General features: G+C 34.4%; 1 long non-coding RNA gene across 1 annotated transcript; it reads left to right on the top strand.

Moving 5' to 3' along the window:
• Positions 1-9,854: 9,854 nt before the first annotated feature.
• On the top strand, positions 9,855-10,224 carry LOC131802434 (uncharacterized). Its single transcript, XR_009342175.1, has 2 exons — positions 9,855-9,938; positions 9,998-10,224. It is a non-coding gene; the product is annotated as an uncharacterized LOC131802434 (long non-coding RNA).
• The last annotated feature ends 2,194 nt before the right edge of the window (positions 10,225-12,418 follow it).

Below are 12,418 nucleotides of genomic sequence, written 5' to 3' on the forward strand. Positions count from 1 at the left end.
ATTTAAGGTTTGTTGTTGATTTGTATCGATACAATATGCAAGGAAATGTCGCCTGCCATCTATTACCTGATAGAAAAATTTAGCCCATATGCATTTTGGCCAATCTTTATAGTTTTATGTCTTTGGTCCCATCCTATTACATTATATGTCTTTGTGTCCTTGCATCTTATTACATTATATATTTTTGTTTTGTCTTTGATTGAGTGTACAACAGTGTCATCTGTTAGCTGATAGTGATTGCAAACATCAAGTACAGTCATAAACCATTCGCATTAAAAAAATTTGTTCTAAAGTTGTATAACACAAATCAAAATACGCAAGGATGATTGATTTGACATATAGAGGACGCAAATGACATTGAACAGTAATCTTTCTAATAATATAACTTTATCTGTTCGAAAATACCCAGCAAAGTTTACTTAAATCTTATATATGTGATGCAATGATTTCACTACTTCATTTGTTTGAGTTCAGATGACGTCATGGAATATTGAACGCTGCACAGACTTTCAAGTAGACAGAATTGTTCAAATATTGTTAACAACAACATACTACGGCATCCCGAAAAAACATGCCAACACTGTTCTATTAATTGACAAGGCACGGTCGGCGAAGGGGTTTTTGATGTAACAGGCAAAACCAACTTACGTGGTTATGCTATTCCGTTCATGTAAAACGAAAGCATAAAAGTGAGAGAGATGAAAAGGTTTATAAGTGCAGTTGTAAGATTTAGAAGATTTTCCAAAAGAATTTTTATACCCTACACCACGAGGTGGTCAGGGTATTTTGTCTTTGTGCATTTGTTTGTAACAGGCAAAAGGAAACGAGATAGACCCATAGTTCATTTTGATGATCTGCATAGAACCACATTCTGAGTCGATTTATACATGTCCGTCCGTCCGTCTGTCCATGTATTTTTGTAAACAAAGTACAGTTCGCATTTAATACCCTATCCAGATGAAATTTTGCACAAATCATTTGTTTGGCCCAAGGACGAACCCTATTGAAATTGGAGATAATCGGTCAAAATTTAGATATACCTCCCATATATATCTTCGATTTTCTTTTTATTGTGCACCAAACGTTTAATATCAGCCCGAATAGTATGAAAAGTCTACTATTTGTCCAAATGGGATGGAATTTGCTAGTATTTATCTGAAATTTGGTGAAGATCGGTTCAGATATAGCTATAGCTCCCATATATACTGTTCATTCGATTTGTTATATTTGTTACCCACAGCCGTAATATGCACACCGTAACAACGATATTCAGGGAAATATATCAAATACAGCTCAGAAATATCTTTGACAAATTTTATTGTAAACGGGCCCGGATTTGGATATAGCTCCTATGTATATCTTTATCCGATTTCAAATTAATTGTGCACCAAATGCGCAATACAAGTCCGAATTTAAAAGATATAAATGCTTCGGAATATATAGTATCTTATAATTATAATTATATATAATTATGATTATAATTATAATTATAATATAAATTATAATTATAATATAAATAATTATAATTGTAATAATTGTAATTATAATTATAGCGTGTATGTTGAATTCTCCCATTAAAACGTTTAATTGTTATGCGGAGCTCAACTAAATAAGCAAAGTGGTGTAGGGTATCATAAAGTCGGCCCCGTCCGACTCTAAATTTAAATTCTGTGCTTACTCTTCTATTGAGCTTACAATCTTGTCACTTGGGTAAAAAAAAGTTTTTTTTTGTCATAGGAGATATTTTAAAATAACTTCTGGGGAGAATATACCAGGCAAAAAGCAAGGGAACGGATGAGGTTTGATAGCTCTTTCCGTAACCTAGGTATTCCAAGCCTACCCCTTGCTACACATTACCATATTTCTCCACTAATAAAAAACGTTGTTTTTATAAAAAACAACAGTAATGGGATTAAGCCTAACTATTTTTCAACAACAAAATACTACGGTATCCCGAACCAACATGCCAAGACTGTTATTTACAAACAAATGTTGAAGGTAAACATTTTCATATACCGACAAAAATAATGTAATGGTCTATTTGAGATGAAACTTTGTGCAGTCCTGTTGTTCTATCTAAGGACGAGTCCTATTAAAATTGGTCTCTTAATTTTGATGGAAATCTGTTAAAATGAAAATCCTATGTACAGTAGTTTTTCCATATAACGCACTTTTAGCAGTCGGCCCTGTTCGTTAAATTGAAAAATTCATTTAACCTAGTACTATTGACCGAAGTACTATTGAAATAACATCTCTTTATGATTTGGATAATGCCTTTATGAAGTTTTTACTTTTAATTTAAAGCCAGGTTATCAATCAAATAAATCGAATTGGTATACATTGATATTTAGATCTTGCTTAGAATTGTATTTGTACGGAATAGCTTTACTAAAAAACAAATACAATTCTTTATATAATGGCTTCAGGGGAAAATGTCAAATTGTTGTATTTTTTTTTTTTTTTTGTAATTTATAGTGTTTTTTGTTCGCCTCTTCTTGAAGTTCTCTCAATATTAGAGATTTGATGGCATTTATATTATTTTGTTGCACCCATTTTATTCACTTTTCAAAATGTTTTACAATGCTTAATTATCGGTTGTTCTTCTAAAGGAATGGTGTCTTTACAAATCATATCAGTCTCTGCATCAAACAAAACACAACATCGTTGGGGAATCCCTTTTTTCGGTATGATAGGTTTTACCAGTTGCCCAAATGTCCTCGCTCGTTGCATACTTATTTTTATACCCTACACCACAGGGTGGTCAGGTTATTATGTCTTTGTGCATTTGTTTGTAACAGTCAAAAGGAAACGAGATAGACCCATAGTTCCCTTTTTATGATATGCATATAATCACATTCTGAGTCGATGTATGCATGTCCGTCCGTATGTCCATGTATTTTTGTAAACAAAGTACAGGTCGCAGATATTGCCCGATTCAGATAAAATTTTGGAAAATCATTTGATTGGCCCAAAGACGAACCCTATTGAAAGTGGAGATAATCGGTTAAAATTTAGATATAGCTCCCATATATATCTTCAATCGATTTGCATTTTAGTGTGCAGCAAACGTGTAATGTAATAGCAAATAGTATGGAATTTTGCACATACGATCTAATTGGGCCTGAAAATAAGTATGCCAAATTTAATCGAAATCGGTTCATAACTCCCATATATATAGATCATCCGATTATTTACTTTTGTCCTCCACAGCCGTAATATGCACCCTGTAACAACGATATTTCGGGAAATATATCAAAAAAAGCTTAGAAATATCTTCGCTAAATTTTATCGAGATCGGTTCAGAATTGGATATAGCTCCCATATATATCTTCGTTCGATTTGCCTTTGATTGTGCACCAAACGTGTAATATTAGCCAACATGGGATGGAATTTGGTACATACGACCAAATTGGGTTTAGAAACAAGTATGTCAAATTTGGTGAAAATCGGTTCAGATATATGTATAGCTCCCATATATATTGATTTGTTGAATTTGTCCTGCACAGCCGTAATATATTCGGGGAAATATATCAAATACAGTTCAGAAATGCCTTTGCCAAATTTTATTGAGGTCGGTTCAGATTTGGATTTAGCTCCCATATATCTTTATCCGATTTCAAGTTAATTGTGCACCAAATGGGTAATACAAGCCCGAATCATATATTAGTTTCTTTAGACCTTAAATTATAACTATACTCATAGTTGGTATCATTTAATACTCACAAATTCCCCATAAGAACTTTTATTTGTTTTGTGAAACCCTACTAAAAATGCAAAGTGGTGTAGGGTATCATAAAATCGGGCCCGACCGACTCTAAGACTCTCTTTACTGTTTTTATACCCTCCACCATAGTATGGAGGGTATATTAAGTTTTCCATTCCGTTTGTAACACCTCGAAATATACAGTTTAGGGCCCACAAAGTTTATATATTCTTGATCAGTATAAAATTCTATGTCGATTTAAAAATGTCTGCAGGACTTTTGGTATTGAAAATGGGCCATGTAGGTCCACATTTTCGTATAGCCCCCATATAACGGTACCTCCCAATATTCGGTATTTTGATGGTTTTAGAGACATTATTTACCGGAATTGTTTCAAATTTCGAATTTGAAGTTCGTAATGGATATTACAGCCTGTGACAGAAAATTGTTCGTGCAGGTCCACGTCTTCGTATAGGCCCCATATAACGGTACCCCCGATATTCGGTATTTTGATGATTTCAGCGACATTATTTACCAGAATTATTCAAAATTTTGTATTTGAAGTTCGTAATGGATACTACATCCTATACCAAAAAATTGTCTGTGCAGGCTTATGACAAAAGTTGCGTATGTACGTCCTCGTTCTTGTATAGACCCTAATATGCGGCTACATTCGGTATTTTTATGATTTTAAAAGAATTTTTAATGGATTTTAATTTTTTGAAAATTGCCAAATTTTTACCCAATGGTGGAGGGTATTCAAAGTTCGACCCGGCCGAACTTACACTCCCTTATTCAGTAAACTACCCTAAATCAAGCACAAACGTTTCTATAATCGCACAAGGAATTTAGCATGAACAAGTAAAAAAGCAGTAAGTTCGGCCGGGCCGAACTTTGAATACCCTCCACCATTTGGAACGAATTAGAAAATTAAAAAAAAAAAAAATAAAATCCATTAAAAATGCTGTTAAAACCTTTAAAATATCTAATATAGGACGTTGCCGATATGGGGGGATATACGATATTGGACCTATAAAGACAAATGGACCTATAAAGACAAATCTATGTCTGCGTGTAAAGTACTCACAAGGAACTCCTTGTGTGGATTTTCAGATAATTCCATTGAAAAAAGTGGCTAAAATCATCAAAATACCGAATATAGGGGAGTACCGTTATATGGGGGATATACGATATTGTGGACCTATGTAGACAATTCCGTTTCAGGGGTAAAGTGCTCACAAAGAAATCCGTGTGTGGATTTTCAGACAATACGATTGGAAAATTTGGCTAAAATCATCAAAATACTGAATATCGCGGGGTACCGTTATATGGGAGCTATACGTTATCGTTAACCTATATAGAGAATTCTCTGTCGGGGGGTCTAGTGCTCACAAAGAACCCCTTGTGTACAAAGAACCACTTGTAACCATTCCGTTGAAAAATATGGCTAAAAACATCAAAATACCGAATATCGGGGGTACCGTTATATGGGCACTATACGATATGGTGGACCTATATAGGTAACTCTTTTTGAGGAGGTAAAATGCCCACAAGGGACTCCTTTTGTGGAATTTCAGACAATTCCATTGAAAAATGTGGATAAAATCATCAAAATACCAAATATCGGGGGTACCGTTATATGGAGGCTATACGATATCGTAGACCTATAAATAATTCTCTGCCGAGGTATAAAGTACCCACAAGGAACTCCATGTGTGGATTTTCAGACAATTCCGATGAAATATGTGGGTAAAATCATCAAAATACCGAATATGCGGGGTACCGTTATATGGGGGGGTATATACGATTCTCTCAGGGGGTAAAGTACTCACAAGGAACTACTTGTGTGGGTTTTAAGACAATTCCATTGAAAAATGTGGCTAAAATCATCAAAATACCGAATACCGTGGGGGTACCGTTATATGGGGGCTATACGATATTGAGGACCTATATAGATAATTCTCTGCCGAGGTATAAAGTACCCACAAGGAACTACTTGTGTGGATTTTCAGACAATTCCATTGAAAAATGTGGCTAAAATCATCAAAAAACCGAATATCGGGGGTACCATTATATGGGGGCTATACGATATCGTAGACCGATATAGCCCATCTTCGAACTTGGCCTGCCTGCAGACAAAAGAGAGATCTGTGCAAAATTTTAGCTTCCTATCTTAATTCGTTTAGACTGAAGCGTGATTACAACAGACGGACAGACGGACGGACACGGCTAAATCGTCTTAGAATTTTACGCTGATCAACAATATATATACTTTGTTGGGTCTAAAATGATTATTTCGATGAGTTGCAAACGGAATGACGAACTTAATATACCCTCCATACTTTTTTTGGTGGAGGGTATAAAAAGGAGGTGCAACCAAAATAGACAATTAGAGCTTTTTGTTGTGATCGCAATATATTTAGAGTATGATGTGGACCAACAACATTTTTTTCTGATCGTGTCATGCCTGCACATATCACAATTAGGGACCGAAATGTTGTCGAAACCCACCATATTGCACATAAAAGTACGAAAAAAACAATAAACCGCTAATATGTTTAATCCTAAATTCCTTCCTAGGCGTGATCACAAATACATGATTTCGTTGGCTTATATACTCTGATATCGGAGAAATAGCAAAATATATGAAGGCAACTAAATTTCAAATAATATTTGGAATTGGAAAGCATGACCTAGGGCGGAACCCGATAGGACATTTCTATATCCTACCTTAAAATAGAAATACATTAGATCAATTGCAGACATTGCGAAGATTAAAAAATCAGTTTTTATCATTAGAAATTATATTGTATGAACATGTTAGAAAGTTTCATATTCAAGACTGTTTAACAATTGTTGAAACCCTGGTACAATTAAATCATGGTATGGTACTGTATCCAATCGATTTTAATTTTTTCATTTGCCTGGCTCAACATGTCAAGTTAATTTGTACGTATCGGGGGTACCGTTTATATCCCCCATATCGATATCGTGGACCTGTATAGACAATTCTCTCTCAGGGGGTGAACTACTACTTGTGTGGATTTTAAGACAATTCCATTGAAAAGTGTGGCTAACATCATCAAAATACCGAGTATCGGTGGGTACAGTTATATGGGGGATATACGATATCGTGGACCTATACAGACAATTCTTTTTGAGGAGGTAAAATGCCCACAAGGGACTTCTTTTGTGGAATTTCAGACAATTCCATTGAAAAATGTGGATAAAATATCGGGGGTACCGTTATATGGAGGCTATACGATATCGTTGACCTATATAGATAATTCTCTGCCGAGGTATAAAGTATCCACAAGGAACTCCTTGTGTGGATTTTCAGACAATTCCGTTGAAAAATGTGGGTAAAATCATCAAAATACCGAATATCGGGGGGTACCGTTATATGGGGGATATACGATATCGTGGACCTATACAGATAATTCTTTTTGAGGAGGTAAAATGCCCACAAGGGACTCCTTTTGTGGAATTTCAGACAATTCCATTGAAAAATGTGGATAAAATCATCAAAATACCAAAAATCGGGGGTACCGTTATATAGACGCTATACGATATCGTGGACCTATATAGATAATTCTCTGCCGAGGTATAAGGTATCCACAAGGAACTCCTTGTGTGGATTTTCAGACAATTCCGTTGTAAAATGTGGGTAAAATCATCAAAATACCGAATATCGGGGGGTACCGTTATATGGGGGATATACGATATCGTGGACCTGTATAGACAATTCTCTCTCTGGGGGTAAAGTACTCACAAGGAACTACTTGTGTGGATTTTAAGACAATTCCATTGAAAAATGTGGCTAACATCAACAAAATACCGAATATCGGGGGGTACAATTATATGGGCGATATACGATATCGTGAACCTATATAGACAATTCTTTTTGAGGGGGTTAAATGCCCACAAGTGTCTCCTTTTGTGGAATTTCAGACAATTCCATTGAAAAATGTGGCTAAAATAATCAAAATACCGAATATCGGGGGTACCGTTATATGGGGGCTATACGATATCGTGGACCGATATAGCCCATCTTCGAACTTGACCTGCCTGCAGACAAAAGAGAAATTTGTGCAAAATTTTAGCTTCCTATCTTAATTCGTTTAGACTGTAGCGTGATTACAACAGACGGACTGACGGACGGACACGGCTAAATCGTCTTAGAATTTTACGCTGATCAAGAATATATATACTTTGTTGGGTCCAAAATGATTATTTCGATGAGTTACAAACGGAATGACGAACTTAATATACCCTCCATACTTTTTTTGGTGGAGGGTATAATAATATTAATATTTAGTTGCAATCAAAAGGCGTATTACAACGTATTTTTGGACAAAAATTACACTTTTCATAGAGAAATAAATGTTAGAGAAACCATTTTAGAACCGTGGTGCAATAAGGAGGTAGAACAGCTTAATAAAACTACAGAAATCCAGCCCTGATAATACTTCTGCTTCCTGTCAATCTCATTGAAAATTATATACATTTTTTCCTTAGTTGTTTTCATTTTTTATACCCTCCACGAAAAAAGTATGGAGGGTATGTTAAGTTAGTCATTCCGTTTGTAACTCATCGAAATAATCATTTTAGACCCAACAAAGTACATATATTCTTGATCAGCGTAAAATTCTAAGACGATTTAGCCCTGTCCGTCCGTCTGTCCGTCTGTTTTAATCACGCTACAGTCTAAACGAATTAAGATAAAATTTTGCACATATCTCTCTTTTGTCTGCAGGCAGGTCAAGTTCGATCGGTCCACGATATCGTATATCCCCCATATAACTGTCCCCCCCGATATTCGGTATTTTGATGATTTTACCCACATTTTTCATCGGAATTGTCTGAAAATCCACACAAGGAGTTCCTTGTGGGTACTTTATACCTCGGCAGAGAATTATCTGTATAGGTCCACCATATCGTATAGTGCCCATAAAACGGTACCCCCGATATTGGGTATTTTGATGATTTTATCCACATTTTTCAATGGAATTGTCTGAAATTCCACAAAAGGAGTCCCTTGTGGGCATTTTACCCCCTCAAAAAGAATTGTCTATACAGGTCCACGATATCCTATATCCCCCATATAACGGTACCCCCCGATATTCGGTATTTTTATGATTTTACCCACATTTTCCATCGGAATTGTCTGAAAATCCACACAAGGAGTTTCTTGTGGGTACTTATACCTCGGCAGAGAATTATCTATATAGGTCCACGATATCGTATAGCCATCATATAACGGTACCCCCGATATTCGGTATTTTGATGTTTTTAGCCATATTTTTCAACGGAATGGTCACAAGGGGTTCTTTGTACACAAGGGGTTCTTTGTCAGCACTTTACCCCCCGACAGAGAATTCTCTATATAGGTTAACGATAACGTATTGCTCCCATATAACGATATCTCGCTGTATTCGGTATTTTGATGATTTTAGCCACATTTACCAATCGTATTGCCTGAAAATCCACACACGGAGTTCTTTGTGAGCACTTTACCCCAAAAACGGAATTGTCTATATAGGTCCACAATATCGTATATCCCCCATATAACGGTACTCCCCTATATTCCGTATTTTGATGATTTTAGCCACTTTTTCCAATGGAATTATCTGATTTTAGAAGAATTTTTAATGGATTTTATTTTTGTTTGAAAATTTTCTAATTCGTTCCAAATGGTGGAGGGTATTCAAAGTTCGGCCCGGCCGAACTTACTGCTTTTTTACTTGTTTTCATTCATTTTTCCTCATTTTTAGAATGAGTTAAATAGCGCGAAAAATGAATGAAATGCCTGGATTTTCTCACAAAAATATGATCCAAACTGTTCAATCTTTCAATTTCATGGCTAAACTGGTTAATAGCTTTAATGTGCGAGCCGCAATGTACGTGACTTACAATCATTGGTTTTGAAAATAATTGGTTCTCATTTTTTAAAACAATAAATACATATGCAAAATTGACAGAAGTCGGGCACACTTAGAAAAAATTGTAATAACCCAACATACCAAAAATACAATACAGCTTGAGAATTATATTATAAATATATATTTTCAACAATGCTTGAAAAACGCTTATGTTCCATAAACTTTTCTCAAATCTGTCCTTTGTTGACAAATTAGTTTTGATTTTTTGTGAAAATTCTCAGCAAAAATTTTTTTCTTTAATAAAAAGCAAAATCACGCGAATTTAGGACCCATTTCTGGACCCAATTCTTAAGGTATGGATGAACAATAAATCCGGGAATCTATGATATGTATTATTTCACTCCCATTTCAGATTGGAGACATCAAAAAAGTTGCAGGAATTCAATAGACGTGTAGTCTTAGTGGAAGAGATGCAGAAGCTCAAATAAGGGAGAAGAAAGCGTCAGGGTATCAAGGCCACATGAGGCAGTGACTACTGGGATGTCCATCAAGAAAAAATTGTGTAAAATGATTAAATATTAAAAAAATAATATTTTATACTCTTACAAAAATAAGCTTAATATAATATTATTTTCGTAAGCTTATTCTACAATTTCAAGTAAAAGTTTATAAATAAGGGTCCCATTTCGATTATTCTATACTTGTTACACAAACATTTTTCAATGTTTTCTCAAGCTTACGGCTTATGTTCATAAGATTATTTGTAATATTATTCTCATACCATTTTGGTATGTTGGGAAGGTGGTAGCTTTAACTTAACTTTTAATTGTACCATGGGCCGAACTAAGAAATCAACGTCATGCCAGCATATGTTTGCAATTTTTTCAAAATGATTCATTTGACAACATTTCATTGTCAAAATGTTTATTAACAAATGCATTGTACATACACAAAACAGAGATGGAAACCTTTTTTCTATGCCATTAAATTTGACAAGGTAAATTACATAAAAATGCAGAGTTGGGTATTATAATTTGATATGAGGTTACCTTGATTTAATTGTACCATAAGAGAAACACAGATACTAATTTTGAAAAGAAATGTTGACCGTTCATTCAATTTTTGCATTTTTTGTTTCGTTTCGTTTATAAACAATTGGTTACATTTGTTTTGATAGTAATTCTGACATTAAAAGCTATACAGGTGGGCCTCTTCACTTGTAAAATTTTCCCACTTAGCCTGCCATGGTTTCAACCATGGTACAATGAAGCCAACTTTGAAAAAATTGTAAGTATAGAGGTCTACCTGTTTGGCTTGTAATGTCAGAATTAGTATCAAAACAAAAAAAAATCAAACAACTTATTGCCTTTATTTTGAATAAATAATTGAAAAACGCGATAACTGAATGAAAGGTCAACACTTCTTTTCAAAAGCATGTACTATAGAGATATATATAGATTATTTCGCTACAAAAACTCTAGATTTTGTCGATGCATACGTTGAAATAAACATTTTGAAAACGCCCGAATTTGAATGTTTTCTGATAAATTTTTTTGTTATTGAAAAGAAAACACATACATAAACAAATAAAGATGACATATTAAGCCAAGAGAATAAAAAATATGGTATCATAGCCCTACCTTGATATCATTGTACCATGGTTTCAACCATGGTACAATGAAGAGAAGGTAGGTCAACTTTGAAAAAATTGCAAGTATAGAGGTCTACCTGTTTGGCTTGTAATGTCAGAATTAGTATCAAAACAAAAAAAAATCAAACAACGTGTTGCATTTGTTTTGAATAAATAATTGAAAAACGCGATAACTGAATGAAAGGTCAAAACTTCTTTTCAAAATCATGTACTACATATCTCTATAGGATTATTTCGCTACAAAAACTCTAGATTTTGTAGATGCATACGTTGAAATAAACATTTTGAAAACACCCGAATTTGAATATTTTCTGAACAATTTTTTTATTATTGAAAAGAAAACACATACATAAACAAATAAAGATGACATATTAAGCCAAGAAAATAAAAAAATTGAAATCATATGGTAGTTCTGCCCTACCTTGAATTCATTGTACCATGTGTTAAATCACTCAAATGATTTTTTAATATTAGTTAAATTTGATTTGTTGCTCAAAGAGCATTTTTGAAAACATAACATTATTTAAATTAATTATTTTCAGTACTTAATATTTTAACGCTACAAGAGCCACCTTAATGTCATTTTTTCTGTTTTCCCTTTTCTATTATTTACTTTGAATTCGCCCTAAAGAGAATCCATCATAACTAGCATTGTTATTGTAAATATGGATGAGCAGTCAGACGATCAAGTGATAGGCAGAGAACGCACATACGTACAAACATACATACATACGTTGAGTGCATCATCTCTGTTTATGTTATTGCTCTGCCTCTGCTGATCGCTCTGCTGCTATTCAATGCAAAAATATTGTCCCGCTATTCTTTTGGTTGTTAAACCAGAATAGAAAAGAAATAAAACATTCTTATTTGAAACAATTAAAGAGTGAAGAAGTGTTTTAATTTGGTGACGGGCTAGAGGCAAACAAAAAAGTAAAAAATAACCCAACACAGTGGTTGAGTAAAAATTGCAAACTAATCTTGGAGAAATTAAATTTGATTGTCTTGATTGTGGAACTAAACGAAGGCGAGAATTTTGGCGTGTCTCAATAGAGAAACAACATATTTGGACAAATTGCTCTTCCAGGAGAAAGAACTTGCTCAGGGAATTCTACTTGCTGTTGGATAACCGTGGTCAGATTAAAGGTGGAGAGGTGTATTAAAACACTCTGTCGTAAGTGGCCC

This window comes from Musca domestica, unplaced genomic scaffold, assembly GCF_030504385.1.
Source record: "Musca domestica strain aabys unplaced genomic scaffold, Musca_domestica.polishedcontigs.V.1.1 21, whole genome shotgun sequence".
NCBI classification, from domain to species: domain Eukaryota; kingdom Metazoa; phylum Arthropoda; class Insecta; order Diptera; family Muscidae; genus Musca; species Musca domestica.